The sequence below is a fragment of the Capsicum annuum genome, chromosome 4, assembly GCF_002878395.1.
Source record: "Capsicum annuum cultivar UCD-10X-F1 chromosome 4, UCD10Xv1.1, whole genome shotgun sequence".
In the NCBI taxonomy this organism is placed as follows: domain Eukaryota; kingdom Viridiplantae; phylum Streptophyta; class Magnoliopsida; order Solanales; family Solanaceae; genus Capsicum; species Capsicum annuum.
The window spans coordinates 166,798,680-166,814,123 of record NC_061114.1 but is presented as its reverse complement, the minus strand read 5'-3'; positions in this window follow the sequence as shown (position 1 = coordinate 166,814,123).

The following is a 15,444-nucleotide window of genomic DNA, read 5'->3' as shown; positions in this document are numbered from 1 at the left end:
AATGATAAACATGTTAACTGATGTATTTAGCATGATACAATACTGGTGAGTACAAATTAAATAATTGTTACAAATTTCATGGTATAAACATGACATGAATAACTTGAAATCTTAAAAACTGTAGCGTGCATGATTATCTAGATATCAGGTGTTCATAACCTACCAACATTAAAAATATATAATTAAATACAAAAGTTTTAAAGTAATGACATGATAAGAAAGTTCATGAATTAAACTCAATAATCCAATAATATCATCAATGAAATGAATTATCAAGACTAAAGTATGGAAGAATACTTGAAATTATGAGGGGACACTATTTCATGGTAGAATTCAAAGAGTTACATGGAGGGATCATGGAATTTATGCTTTTGATAGAACCTTAAATCAAAAGGGGAATTAAACTTTAGGATTAAGAAATCTTAATATATAGGTATGTCATTTATAGCTTGATCATATGCTTTAAATTCAGAATAATAACAAGTAAATCATGCATGGACATGAGAATAACATGAATGATATGTTATGGGCCTAAGCAGTCATGAATAATCATTAAAATGATCTTATAAGTAAATTTTATATCATGGGAGATTGAATTCAAGTTTAGAATAACAATTGGGTAAAAGCCCCAGATTATGAAAATCATGAAATTCATGAAATAAAATCACAATTTGGGCATGAGGATGAAAGGAGAACCTAAATTAAATACCCACATATCTAAATTTCTTGACTTCTTGAAGGAAATCATGAATTTGGATCCTTGAAAGTTGAATTCTTGAAAAAGAACCCTTATTTGGTGTTCTTGAGGATTTGAGAGAAGATGGATTCTGTATTTTCTGTATTTGGGGTTATGGAATTATAAAATCATGTTTATATTAGTCATAAGGTAGTTTAGGATGATTTAGGGTGTAAATGACTAGTTTAACCTTGAAAAACTGAAGATAAATGCGTGTTTTAACTTTCCTGAACAAGGTATGTGACACGCTAAAAAACGCGGAGCACAAGGTCTGTGTCACGCTACAAAACGCAGAGCACAAGGTCCGTGCGATGATGAAAACATGGACCTTAATTGATTCCTCACAAAAATGCTCATAACTTTTTGCCCGTGTATCGAATTTAGGTGAAATTTAATGAGTTGGAAAGATGACTCAATTATATATAATTTGGTGGATCTTAAGATCCAAAATTCCATATATTCCAAAAGTTATACATGTTCAAAGTTGGCCCTAGAAGAATCAAATACAACAATTTGGTTGAATCAAAAGCTCTTAGCTCAACTTTGTTCTAAGTATTTACTATGAACATTTTTCAACTCAAAAGTAGTCTTAACACTAGGCTAATGATCATGGCACTTATATTTACATAGGGATCATTGTTTTTAAGTAAACACCCATGGGAACGAGGGTTCAAATTCTATCCCTAAAATGTGAGGTATTACATTATCTCCCCCTTGGAATTATTCATTCTCGGATGATGGGTAGGAAATTATTGAAGCTTTATAAGTATGCAATACTGTAGACATGACATGTCTGCTAATGAAGGATATAAGTAAGCCGAATCATTAAAATTTCTATAATGAAACTAATTTCTGCGCTAACATAATTGACTATAAAGAGCTGATTCATGCTGAGAGTTTAGATCTCACTTGAAATGTTCATGACACAATCATACATATAGGATTGCAACGTGATAACTGATGCAATAAAATTCCAAGAGTTACTAAGAATGGAACATAAGTTTTCTTAAACTCTACTTATCATAACTTCGAATAACAATTGAGGGAAAGAATTGTAGGAATGATCAGGTATGGAATTTGAGTAAGAAATCAACATTGATACGACTCTGTAACATGGAATATAGGCATATAGAACAGAAGCTATAATATGACTACTATGTCTTAGGTAATGCAACTACTAACTTTCAAGCTTAGCCCCACTTCTCAAATACTCCCTCAACTATGTTTTTCCTCTTAAATTCTAACCTTCTTTTGACCCTGCTTATAATATTCACATGGATATTGATAACTGTAACATCCCTTATTTTTCCTAGCTTAAAATTAGTTTCTACAATGTTAAGAGTGGGCTTAAAAAATGAATGACATTTATTTCATGCTAAAATTTCTAAATTTAGACCATTTATTGTGTGGTAAATTGAATAATCTTTCCATCAATACCAAATTCGCTTAAATCCGATACTTGGTGAAAAAGTTAGAGCATTTTTAGTAATGCAGTGTCCCACCTAGGCACTCACCGCGTCGCGGTGGATGCAAAAATAGTAATCATCACATTTCAGTGGACCTCAACCATATTGGTGCATTACAGAGAGGTCCAAATTTCCAATTTTCGATTTCCAGTGGTGTAGTACGATAGCAAAGCGTTGCGCCAGAGTACAAATTCATACTCGTCCTTTTCCAGTAGCTTAACGCGATTTCACCGCATCGTGGTGAAGGTATAATCACCATGTTCTTGATCCATAATTCGAATACTTGTTTCATGACTTTTATACTAAGTATATGAAGTTCTTATTAGGTGAATAATATTCAAAGAAGTCACTTAGAGGTAATTGGAGCTAAGAACATTAGATTCAGTCAAAGTTTGGTGTGCAATTCTACAAGGGTCAACTTTAAAAGTGTATAAATTTTTATGTATGTATAATTTACCATCTCAAGACCAACCAAATTGTATATAAATAAATTAGCTTTCCAACGATATCAATTTTGCCTAAAACCGATACTCGAGTGAAAAGTTGTAGCCATTTTTCTGTGAGATAGTAAGTTGCCACGATAGTACCGCGTCGCAGCAAGGAACAAAATCGGGATACGGGATACGAATTTATGCTTTAAACTAAGAAAGGGCAATGGAGTCTTTTCCCCCTCAAACCAGGTCATAATATCATGATATATAGCCACCATTGGGGCATTATTTTGCCCACATTATCCTACTTTACTCCCAAAAATAAACCCTAATCAATTCTCTTCAAGATTCATCCATTCTATCACCTCCCATTCAAGAAAACCATCAAGTATTAAGCTTTCTATTCCAAGAAGTTCAGGAAAATCATTCAAGAACATTCTTAAGAACATCAATTTGATTCATCTTCTTCAGGAAACAACCTTCAAGAACACAAATAGGGATTCAAGTCAAACTTATTCATCAATTCTCATTCAAAAGAAAACCCTAAAGCTCAAACTTACTCTCCAAGAAATCCAATTTTCCTCATCAATTCTCCAAGATAGTTCAAGTTTAAAAGTTTTCAATTCAAGAACTCATCTTCAAAAGTATCATAGGAATCCAAGATTCAAGTTTTTCATCTAAGATCATGGATTAAGATATGTGGAGTTATGAACAAAGCTAATCCTTTCATCCTTATGCCAAAAAAAACTTATTTTAATTATGAATTTAATAAATTTTATATGATTTTCCATGAAATTGAAGTTAGGGCTTATACGCATTAATGTTGTTTACAAGCTTATGAGATTTCCAATGATCTAGAAGTTGAATTACATCATTATGTTCATATTTTCATGCATATAGCTGAAATTTCAAGATTTTAAGTTGAGTTATGAATGTTTACATTATCAAGCATCAATATTATGATGTCTTAACATGAGATTGAAACATGAATTATTTTCCCAAGATTGATTTTATGATTTTAAGAAAGATGATGCTTTAAGCATCTTATGAGCAGGTTATTTATAGTTTTTCAAAAAAGCTTTGATCTTTTGATCACTGTGAGCTTTGGAATCTACTTTACAGATTATTACAGTTTACAAAACTAATATTAGCTTTATTTATAGATTTACTCATATAAATACATGATTGATTTTCCATATAAACCCTTATGTTAGTTTTAAAAAGTGGATTTCCAATGGTTTGAGAATACAGATTTAAAAAGGGAGTAGTATTTAGCACCGAGTGAGAAGTATGTGATTAGAGGGCCCTATCTTCCACAGAACTATGTAGTCAATGTAGGTACAGATTATCAGATTTTTCCATTTCTATATGGATGATAGTTTTAGCTTGTGATCAATCACATGGATTAGGTTATACTCCTAGGTAAGAGTATGACACCTCTCCCCAACATGAGGTTTTTTTCTTAGGAGGATAAGAAGTTGGACTCAATGTAGCTCGAATGGTTTATGTCGGTTAAGAGAACCTCCCTAGTAGTAAATACTTTCAGAATAGTTTTTAAAGTATTTTCCCTAAGATAAAGTATTTTTCAGATTTTAAAAACTAAGTGTAAAGGCTCACAAACTTACTCAGATATTATTTTACTTAAGATTTTAGTTACAGAATTAAAGCTCTTAGTTTTCAGACATAAAAAGGTGAGCTCTTTTTCACTTAGCCTATATGATTTGATAATAAGCACAGAATACAGATTTTAGAACTAAGTGTTGTGACTCACAAGATTTACATCATATGCTTTACTATTCATGACTTATGATTTTTAAATTTTATATTACTAAAGCCTATGTGAGTCATTACACTTAACATGCATTATTTGAAAATCTATGAATATATATACAGTTATTATTTTACTTATGCATTCACCCTCATATACTCAGTATATACTTAAAGTACTAATCCACATATACGTCTATGTGCTACATTATGTCATAATGTAGGTATGAGTTACAGCATGCATACCATATTCAGCCAGTAGCAGATTCCATCCAGCAGATGACGAGTCTTTCTACTTCAGGGACTTAAGTTAGATATTATTCATGTTCTTTACTTTCTTACTCCTATGTATTGATTAGTGGTAGTTGGGGTCACATCCTAGCTATCTGTAGTCAGTATAGTAGAGGCTTCACAGATGTTAGTCAGACTCAGTTATGTAATCTTTAATTTTGTTCTTCAGTTTTATCAGAATGTAAAATTGTATTAGAATTATATTTTTATAGATTTCATCATCATTATGTTTCTGCACAGTAAACTCAGTCATTTTATACATATTTTATCAGTTGCTTAACAGTATGTCAGTTCATGGGTTAGTTTGGGATCACTTGTGGTCCTAAGCATTATGTGACATCTTAGGATAGATTTTTGAGGCGTTAAAAACTTGGTATCAGAGCACAAGGCTCAAATGTCCTAGGGTGTCTATGAAGCCGTGTTTAGTAGAGTCTTGCAGAACAGTATGGAGACGTCTGTACTTTTGTTCGAGAGGCTATGAGGTATTTAGAAAAAGTTTTCTTTCTATCATACTCTATATCGTGCTGAAAAGTTGTTTCTTCAGAAAATTCTATCAATTCATGTGTTAATCCATACTTATTCATCTATGTTATATTCTTAAGATAGCATGATTAGTAATTTGAAGTTCCTCCCCAGATAATGCTCTTAATTTTCTAGCAGAAACTTCAAAAGTCACATAAGGGGCTTGAGAGAAGCTCCCTAGTGTGTTAAGTTCCTTGAGTTGAAAGTTTATGTTCTCATTCTTATGAGTTGTTCAGTTGAGACTGAATTAGATTTGTATTCAGATTGCCTATTGACCCTTTTAATACAAATAGTGCTCATGAGAGGAGATAGTATGAACCTAGATGGTTAAATATAGTGTGTATTTGAGGGATATTATGAACTTCAGTGTTATGATTTACGAATAGTTGAGCCTTATTATAGTTGGAAGTATAGGTATAAAAGAGTAGTGATAAGAAAAGTGGGAATGGTGATTGATAGAAAGTATAGAGATAAAATTATGCATGCTATAGATTTTATGTTAAGGTAATATGTTCTTGTGTGTTAGTTTGGTGGAGGATAGAGAGGGAGTTATTAGTTAAGGTGAATTATTGTTTGCTTGAAGTACGGAAGAAGTTATTGATGGTATTGTGATTGAAAAGTATAGGATATTAATGAAGTGTTTGGTGGTTTAATATCATTAATTTAGGCTTCCCTTGAGGTTTCAACAAGGAGCTTAGATGAAACTTATAGAGCTATGATAGTAATTTAGATGTATAGAAGGGTAAATAGTAATGATGTGTAGAAGAAAGATGTGTTAATGGATTATGATAAGATAGGTCATATGATTATGATCGATTATTGTTATTATAAAGTTCTACCGGACTAGTGTTTCTTGATGTTCATTTTTATAGCTTTCAAGTGAGAATTGTTTGTAAGATGGGTTGTTAAATCATGTCTAGCACTAGACATTTAGTTTGAACAGTTAAAGGTCATCAAGGTGGATGTAATGATTTCTTGGTTAGTTATGCTAGTTATATGGAAGTGATCTAGTAGGCTTGAACAGTGTATGCAAGAGCTTAAGTTTATTTATTCGTAATTTAGTATAATATTATAGGTATGATATAGAGGTGTGCCCAAGGTGATATGGGGCTTCATTATTTTTGAAATTTATTAAGTGATGTGTGGTTAGTAGTACCCTTGAATTGATAATTATGAATGAGTCTATGAGGTATATGATGTTCTTGTTAGTTAACTTATGAGTTATAGGTTGATGATGTTGGTGTGATATTAGTAGAGTATGAAGAAAGTTAATATGGTTTAGCAAGGGTTTGGAGATATCTACGCTAAGTGTTAGAATCTAAGTAGGTGAGTGTTTAAGTTGTTAGATGATGACTTTTGGGGCTATAGAAATCTAAGAATTGAATCTTAGAAGAAGGCATCAGCATTGGGAGTTACACGTTAAGATACAGTCCTTTAGGGTAAGTTTAGTTTTATGTGTATTGATTTTATGCTAGACTCTAGAGTAAAGTGATTTCAGTTTAGATTAGAGTTTATTCAGTGATCCATAGACTTAGAATGATGGCTTAAAGCTTAGGGGGAGATGATAGGATAAGTAACTAAGTCAAACTTTTGGATTCTAGTAGTGATGATGAATACTTGTGTAGATGGGAGGAAGTAAAAGTGTTATGTTTAGGAAGATTGTTGTATGCTTGTTTTATGTAGGTCTATAAATGAAAGAATATTGAGGTGAAGCTTTTTCTGTATGACTTGGTTAGTTGGGGAATATTTTATGTGTGTCTTCCTAAGAATAGAATAGTGCATAGAAGTTGTTATTGATAGAGGTATTGGAGAATATGAGAAAGATGCTCTTATGGGTATTTGTTTAGAAGCGCATATGTGGTTATAAAGATAGGATTGAACTTCACGTTGGTATATAAGGGGAAATTATAGTTAAGTGAGTCTTTGAGAAAGTGTTGCTAATCTTTGAAGTGAGAAGTTGCATTGCTTAAGGCCTAGTAATTCTATCCTAACTTAAGATTTATAGGTCTATGTTCCATGCTATATATTTGGGGCTATGTTGTAATTTCTTATTCTGAGGTCTTGTTCAGATCATGCCCGGAGTCCCTTACTTCCTAATATAGTTAGAACTTCCTGAAAGAGTGTTGAAGAAATACCCTATTTGGGTAAGAGCATTCAGTATGATTTAGTTCGTAAGTATCTTGTGTATCATCTCAGTCTTTTCCTAGTATTTCAACTAAATCAGTATCATTCGGTGATGAACAATCCCAAGGGGGAGATGTTGTAATACCCCAAATTTTCAATCATAAACCTCTCATTCTTTTTCTTACAAAATTAGGTCCATCCTAAAGTAATGGTTACTCATAAGTTGACGCTCTCGTTTCTATCCCAGTCATATAGCTATTTTCATGAGAATTCATGCACTTGCAACTCAGTTCAGTAGCTCATGATGTTTAAGATTCAGTTATTCAGTTTATTTTAGTTGTGCATGATAGATTATAACATCAGATTCCTCAGTATTTTCAGCTTAATTATCCACATTCGAGGACAAATGTTCCCAAGGGGGAGATATTATAACAACCCATGTTTTTCCTAGCTTAAAATTCACTTAGAATGTTAAGAGTGGGCTTAAAAAATGAATGAGATTTATTTCATGTGGAATTTCAAGATTTAGACCTTCCATTGTGTGGAAAATTGAATAAGCTTTCCATCAATACCAAATTCCCCTAAATCCGACACTCGGTGAAGAAGTAAGAGCATTTTTAGTAATGCAGTATCCCACCTGGGCACTCACCGCGTCGCGGTGGATGCCAAAACAGGAATCGTCATATTTCAATGGACCTCCATGATATTGGCACATCGCAGAGAGTTCCAAATTCCTAATTGTCAATTTCTAGTTGCGTATCGCAATAGCACCACGTCGCGCCAGAGTGCAAGTTCGCACTCGTCCTTTTTCAGTAGCTTAACGCGATTTCACCGCGTTGCGGTATAGGTGTAATTGCCATGGTCTTGATCCATAATTTGAATACTTGTTTCATGACTCTTATACTAAGTATGTGAAGTTATTATTTGGTGAATAATATTCATAGAAGTCACTTAGAGCCAAGTGGAGCTAAGAACATTAGATTTATTCAAAGTTTGGTGTTCAATTCTACAAGGATCAACTTTGAAAGTGTATAATTTTTGATGTATTTAGAATTTTCCATCTCAATACCCACCAAATTGTAGATAATTGAATTATCTTTCCAACGATACCAATTTTGCCTAAAACCAAAATCCGAGAGAAAAGTTATAGCCATTTTCGTGTGAGACAGTATGCTGCCGTGATGGTACCACGTCGTGGCAAGGAACAAAATCGGGATGGGGATTATGAATTTTTGCTTTAAATTAATAAGGGGCAATGGGGTCTTTTACCCCCTCAACCCAGGTCATAATATCATGATATATAGCCGCCATCGAGGCATTATTTTCTCCCTATTATCCTACTTTACTCCCAAGAATAAACCCTAATCAATTATCTTCAAGAAAACCATCAAGAATTAAGCTTTCTATTCCAAGAATTTCAAGAAAATCATTCAAGAACATTCCTAAGAACGTCAATTTGATTCATCTTCTTCAAGAAACAACCTTCAAGAACACAAATAGGAATTCAAGTCAAACTTATTCATCAATTCTCTTTCAAAAGAAAACCCTAAAGCTCAAACTTACTCTTCAGGAAATCAATTTTTCCTCATCAATTCTCCAAGATAGTTCAAGATTAAGAGTTCCCAATTCAAGAACTCCAAGAACTCATCTTCAAAAGCATCATAGGAATCCAAGATTCAAGCTTTTCATCTAAGATCATCGATTAAGGTATGTGGGGTTATGAACAAGGATACTCCTTTCATCCTTGTGCCCAAGAAAAATATTATTTTAATTACAAATTTATTGGATTTTATATGTGTTTTCATGAAATTAAAGTTAGGGTTTATACCCATTATTATTGTTTACAAACTTATGAGATTTTCAATGATTTAGAAGTTGAATTACATGATTATGTTCATATTTTCATGCATATTGTTGAAATTTCCAGATTTTAAGTTGAGTTATGAATATTTACATTACCAAGCATGAATATTATGATGTCTTAACATGAGATTGAAGCATGAATTATTTTCCAAAGATTGATGCTTTAAGCATCTTATGAGTAGGTTATTTATAGTTTTTCAGAAAAACTTTGATCTTTCGATCACTGGTTGAGCTATGGAATCCACTTTACAGATTATTACAGTTTATAGAACTCATATTAGCTTTATTTACAATTTACTCATATAAATACATGATTGGTTTTTCATTTATATTGGTTTTAAAAAGTGGATTTTCAATGGTGTGAACATACAGATTTAAAAAGGGAGTAGTATTTAGCACCGAGCGAGAAGTGTGGGATTAGCGGGCCCTATCTTCCACATGACTACCTAGCCAACGTAGGTACAGATTATCAGATTTTTCCATTTCTATATGGATGGTAGGTTTAGCTTGTGATCGATCACATGGATTAGGTTATACTCCCTGGCAAGAGTATGACACTCTCCCCAACGTAAGGTTTCTTCCTTAGGAGGACATGGTTTATGTCGGTTAAGAGAACCTCCTTAGTAATAAATACTTTCAGAATAGTTTTTAAAGTATTTTTCCTAAGATAAAGTATTTTCCAGATTTTAGAAACTAAGTGTAAAGGCTCACACACTTACTCAGATATTATTTTACTTAAGATTTCAGTTAAAGAATTACAGCTTTTAGTTTTCAGAAATAAAAAAGTGAGCCCTTTTTCACTTATCCTATATGATTTGAGAATAAGAACAGAATACAGATTTTAGAACTAAGTGTTGTGACTCATAAGATTTACATTATATGCTTTACTATTCATGACTTATGATTTTTAGATTTTAGATTACTCAAGCCTCTGTGAGTCTTTTTATGGCAGACATTGTTGCTCTCTAGTTGGTTCGATGTTTCTAAGATCAGACCTTGAGGTACAAACTTAATTTATGAGACTTTGGATAGAGTTCGGGTCATTCAGGATAGACTTCGAGCTACTCAGAGTAGGTAGAATGTTATGTGAATCATAGGTTTCGTGCCTTGAAGTTTAATGTTGGTGATCATATCTTTCTTCATGTGTCATCCATGAAAGGCGTGTTTAGGTTTAGGAAGAGGGTCAAGATTAGCCCCAGGTATTTGGACCTTTTGAGATCCTTTGGTCTCTTGGTGATATGGTTTATGAGTTGGCTTTGTCCTAAGATTTATCAGTTGTTCATCTAGTTTTTTATGTTTTCACGCTTCGGCATTACATTTCAGATGAGTTCCATGTCATTCGTTAGGATTTAATTCATCTTGATGAGCGGTTTTCTATTATTGAGGAGCTCATCTCCATTTTAGCTAGAGATGTGAGACGATTGCTTTCTAGAGATATTCCAGTAGTTAAGGTCCAGTGGAGGCATCGACCTATAGATGAGTCTACTTGGGAGGTCGAGTCTGATATACATAGTAGTTATCCCCGATTTTTCTATGGTTCAGGTATTTTCTTACCTTTAGTTTGAGGACAAACTAGATTTTTGGTGGTGGATAATGTAACAACTTGATTTTGGTAATTTTTGTGAAATACTTAAATTTGTGTGATTTGACCATTTTACCCCTCTCCGTGGTTGTATTTTGGTACTTTTGGGGTGTGAGGATGTTTGGCACGATGTATTTTAGTGTGAAATATGTGGGATTGTGGTTTTTGGTGGCTTGAAAAGCCTTAGAGTTGACTTCGATCAACATTTATTGATCTTTGTATTGGATGGTAAAATGTGCTACGCCAACAGGTCCGAAACATCGAGTTTAGGTTGGTAACAAAGTCGTTTTGGTTTTATGGCTTTTATATCTCATTTCGACTCTTGTCTTGGAAATATGTAAAATTAGGTTTCGGGGGTCAACTCTGTGAAAATGATATCTTTTCAAAAATTTGATATCAGCATTGAGTCTGGAGCATTGATTTTGATAGGGTAGTATAGTCCGTTTGCGTTCTCGACATTCCAAATAAATTCTAAGGGGGTCGTGGAGACTCAAAATTCTCTAAGTCTCCAGCTGGTGCTCAGCTACTGGTGTGCTGGAATTCTCCAAGTCACCGATTACCTTTTAGCGCTAAAGCGGCCCTAGCCGCCTAACAGTTACCACTAAAGCGGTAACTTGTGTGCTTTAGCTCATTGCTAAAGCAGCCCAGGGTTCGTTTTCGTGGACTACACCTTGGCGTGGGTACCGTTTTAGTGGCACCTGGGCGCTTTAGCACCAACCGCTAAAGTGGCCCGTGGTCCGCTTTAGTGGCACTTGGTATATTTAAATACCTCATTTTTTGTCTTTTTCAATATTTTTGAGACTTGGAGCTTGGGGTTTCGATATTTTGAACAATTTCTTCCATTTCTAAGTTTGGGTAAGCTCTAAAACACCTATTTCAACTATTTTTCTTTAACTTTTATTTGAACTTGGATTTGAAGGTGAAATTTGGGGATTTTGGCCGGAAGTCCTAAGAAATTATATTTCTTTGATTTAATCCCCAATTTCAACCTATTTTCACCTGGGTTATCTTCTATGAGTTTCTTTAATTGTGAAAAATATATTTTTGAACAAAAATTTTGGTTTTACCCATCCTTTTCAAAAACTTATTTCGAGGGTCCGTTTTGACCCCAATTTGAAAGTGGTCAATGGGTATCAATGGCTTTCTATTGGCGCATAGATTTTATATCTGTATATTTAGTTGATTCCAGGTTTATACATGAAGTGAAAGATCAGCGAAAAAGGCTTATCATTTCGGTTTTGGCATTCAAGGTTGGTTATGACTTAACTTTCTTCACATTGGGTTGGGTAGTTAATAATAATGTAAAATCATGATATGGGTATGGGTTCGTATCATGAAAAATGTGTTTAGATAATTTATGTGCCCGTGTGGGTGCCTATGTGGATAATATTCAGTGATTTTGAAACATTAGTTACTATGTGTGACCGTGTGGGGTCTTATACGATATTATTCGCTTGGTAAAGATATAGTATGTTTGGTTACACTCTTTTTGGTTGGAAAATACCTAAGTTTTGGGAATTATGTGGTATTAATGATATTTTCTTGCATGTTTCACTAGGTGGGGTTTCTGTATTATTTGGATCATGGATGGTTGGTGGATTTGAGTGAAGTTTGGCTCACTTGGTTGGTATATTTGTTTGATATAGGATATTCTCATTTTGGTTGGTTGTGAGAATTATGTCCTCGTATCATATTCATTCATGAAATATTAGTACCACCGTAGACATACTGAAAATACTGAAAACACTGGCTTTTCTAACAGAAAATGTGACATCCTTAAAAACCCTCTACTGATGTATATATTGGAGAGGAGTTATGGATATTGATATTGGATATTGGCTGTATACGGATTGACGAACCCCCCTATGGTTCCTACATCGGAAAGCTTTATCACCGTAGGAGTATATGAGGTTGTGCAAAAACCTCATGCATCACATCATCATCATCTTTATTGCACTTATATATTATGTCTATGTCGTTATTGTATTTCTATATTCGACATGATATTTATCCATCTATTTATCTTCCTATACCTGAATTTGATGTATGTGTATATTTGTTTTTCTTTCCTCTACATGTACTTGTCATATATGTATATATTAGATCTGTTAGTAGAGACGGTGTGGGCTACTATTTGGGACATTTTTTGATTGCACGTGATGTGTCCATAGTTTGTGTTTATATGCTTTATTTTCTACTTTACTCAGTCGTACTATGATATATACTAAGTACAAGTAGACCGTACTCATCCCTACTGTGCCCTTTTGGTGCTAATCCAGGTATGAGTGCATCGCTCGGATATTTGATTCAGGCGATTTTGGAGCCCGTTCGAGGTAGCAGTTGATCTATATATCTGGAGTTGACTTCTACCTTTTTTTATTAGACTATGACTTACTTGTATTTGTAGATAGAGTTTTACTTCTGTTGGATATCTTATACATTTTTTACCTCGAGTTGTACTAGTTAGTTCTTACACTGTGACACCAGGTTTTGGAATTCGGTTGGTATCTTGATTTTATTTTTGCTTTTACTATATGTGTGTGTGTGTGTGTGGTTAGACTCCGTTCTAGGGATCTTGCCTTGGTTTTGTATTATTTTCTCACTTTATATTAGTTTGAGTGATAGGCTTACTTGTCAAGGCTTGTCTTAACAAGTGTCATCATGACCCCTGAATTTTGGGTCGTGACAAATGGCATCCTAGGTCGTTTACCTGAGGTGTTGAATGAAACCTATTTTTTAACTGTAGAAACTCCTAAGCATAAAAATGACTCTAAAACCAAACAAACTGCCTGGTAGCTGAAATGTCAATCCCAATAAGTCATAAATGACCTGGGGAAACTATAGGAAAGTTCTAAATATAAAAAAATGCATGAAAATGAAGGAAATGACCTGGAGGGTCATTATAGATACACATGAAGTTTGATGTTGAATCCTTTTAGGAATAAAATATTTTGACTGTGTTATGCCACTTCCTAACTCAAGAGCAATTTTAGATCTTACTATTTTTACCTTGGTTTGAAATTTTCTTTCGACCATAATTAAGGAAGCTTTGAGGATTGTGAAAGCAGTTGATTTATTGCTTAACAAGAAAGTCCATGTTCCCCTACTAAAATCATCCATAATGATAAGAAAAAATTTATATCCATCATGTGTTGGCTCTTTATATTATGCCCAGTATAAATGTGTATTAATTCAAAAAAACCTCTTGTTGAGATTTTATTTATATAAAAAGGTAGCTTGACTTGTGTTGCAATAGGACAAATTACACAAGGAGTATCAAAATTCTGACAAGAAAAGATGGAATGAAAAGGAACATTTTTCACATTACTCAAAGGCATATGCTCCAATCTATGATGTCACCGTTCTCCTTTATTTTGGAATCAAACAAAGAAAAACATGAACGAAAAGTTGAATTAAAATTGAAAATCCTATTACTAGAAACTGAATTGAAACCTAAACTAGGACTCAAGATTTTCTTGACTGGAACATTTGGAAGAAGATCTGATTGTCCTGATTTAAGTATGTAGAGCCTTCCTTTCCTCAATAAATTTCTAGTAGGCTCCTCAGATAAGCTCCATAAAACATGGACAAGATGTAGGAGTAAATAACACATAATTATTGAGTTGTTTACATAATTTCTATATAGACAGGTGATTGAACTTGAAAGAGGGTATATATAATACATTATGCAACACAAGATTTGGTAATGTACACACTGTTCCTGGATGGGTTACCCTAACTTTGTATAAATTAGGAAGACCCACCATTTGAGCTTTAAGTAAAGATTTAATTTTTGACAAAATTGATTTATTGTGAGTCATATGATAAGTAGTTCCACTATCTAATATCCAAAAATTATTGTCAATGTTAACTCTCTATGCATAAGAATTTAAAAACTTAGTCTTACCTACTAAACTCATGATAACAAAAACTTCAGGAGTATTTCCATCCTTTTTTACAGCTTGAGATACTGAAGAAGCTCCAACAGTTATTCCATACTTTTCTGCATCAAAGACCTGATGTGTGGACCATTACTGCCTACCTATTCCTCAGCAGTATCAAAACTGTTGTTGAGTTGAGCAGTTTCTTAAAATTTTCTCTACTTTGTGAACTTAAAATCAGTAGGAAACCTATGAATTCTGTAGTATTTGTTCACTGTATTACCCATTTTCTTATAGTAACTACAATTTAGATTATTTTTCTTACAATTAAAACTAGATTTCCGTGCCTTATAATCATTAAATTTTCTTCCTCCAGGTTGATTGGAGGGAAGAAACGATGATGAATCACCAGGATAGACTGTTGGAACATGATTTTTTATTTTATTTTCATCCTTAATTATGAGTGAATAAGCATGGGCAAAAGAAGGCAAAGGAGAAAATAACATTATATTGCTTCTCACACATATGAAAGCATCATTCAATCCCATCAAGAACTGGGAAAATCTTTCATCTTGATGTGCCTTTCAACCCCTTTCCTTTGCACCACACTCATAGAACAAGGGCAAATAGAAAATGTATTAAACACATCTAATTCACCCCATACACTTTTGAGTATAGTGAAATAAGTTGAAATACTTGTGTTTACTTAAGTCGTTTCACTTAACTATGTTAGAAGTTGAAATAACTTTCCTTCATTTGTCTGATCAAATCTTTTTTCAAG